Below are 1,288 nucleotides of genomic sequence, written 5' to 3'. Positions count from 1 at the left end.
AGTCCTTCTCCTCTCCCCACCTCTTCCCTCCCTGTGCTTCTCTGCTGTACGGTCTTGTAATCAGTTCTGCTCAGTCTATACTTTTGGGGGGAACATTAACCTGTAATGGTTTCTGCTCCCTCCGCTCATCACCCCAACGAGGCAGAAAAGAAAGGTCAGGGATACAGCTATCATCAGGCCCTTCTTTTGCCTGTGGTGGGGGTACGGCTGGGGAGGAGGGACAAGCCATTTCTCTCCCAACTGTAGCCCCCCACTCCAAACCAGTGGGTGAAGTTTGCACAAGATGGACTGTTCTGTGGGAGGAAGAGGGCAAGGAAGGGGAACAAAGTATCCCACCTTCCTTCCTCCTCCCTTCTTCCTTGTCATGCTCCCTCCCCAGGGACGAGGGCTCGCAAAGCGATGCCAGCCCTGCCGGAGGAAAGCAGATTTAATGTTCTATTTGCATGATGATTTTACTGTATTTTTCTGAGCAAACACCTGTTGTGTATGTGCCAGTTTGTTGGAATTTAACCTCCTCCCCCAAAGTCGCTCCCATCCTTGTCCCTGTTTTCCCTGCTCCTTTCATTCACCCCTGATGTGATTTTATGAGAGACTCCTACCAGTTTGGGAGGGAACACGCCCCAAAGAGAATCCCACCCAATCAGCCCCATAAAAATCATACCTTCTTCTTCCAGTGTTGCCCTCCCCTTGCCCCAAATGTGGTCTCTCAGCTGCTTTTCAGGGTCATGTGCGTGAAGGGGAATGTGTTACACACCAAAGGCCTCCTCTTTCTAGTGGTCATCATTTCTCTTAGTTATTTAGAAATAGGAGTGAGGCCCACCAAAACAGATCTCATAAGAGAAATGGTCACTATCATCCCCATGCCCTGGTTGCTCTTACGAGCAAGGCTATTCTTGGGGGAACAAGGAGTGCTTCAGCTGCAGGGAAACCTCTGAGAGCTTGATGTGGAGCTGGCTGCAGTCACCAGAAGACCTCCCACCACCTTCCTCTTATTGGTTGCAGGGAACTCTGGATTAGGTCTGTCCTACCCCTCCTCTCCTGTGGGTGGCCCTGGAAGAGGGCAGGGCATGATGGAACCTTGAACGCCTCTGCGATGGGAAAAAGCGTGGAGAGACTGCTTGCAGTTGCTAAGCCCTCTGCGGCTTGGCTTTGGCAAGAGTCCCTCGCCCCTGCCTTCTCCCAGGGCAAAGTGGATCTATGGGGGCAGAACCAGGACCAACCCCTTTCACACTTTATTTCTGGGTTGGTGGCTCTTGGCAGGGAAAACAGGGGTTTAGTTCACCTCACT

This window comes from Egretta garzetta, unplaced genomic scaffold, assembly GCF_000687185.1.
Source record: "Egretta garzetta isolate BGI_Z169 unplaced genomic scaffold, ASM68718v1 scaffold51, whole genome shotgun sequence".
Classification (NCBI taxonomy): Eukaryota; Metazoa; Chordata; class Aves; order Pelecaniformes; family Ardeidae; genus Egretta; species Egretta garzetta.
The sequence above is the reverse complement of the archived record's forward strand: the minus strand, read 5'-3'. Positions refer to the sequence as shown.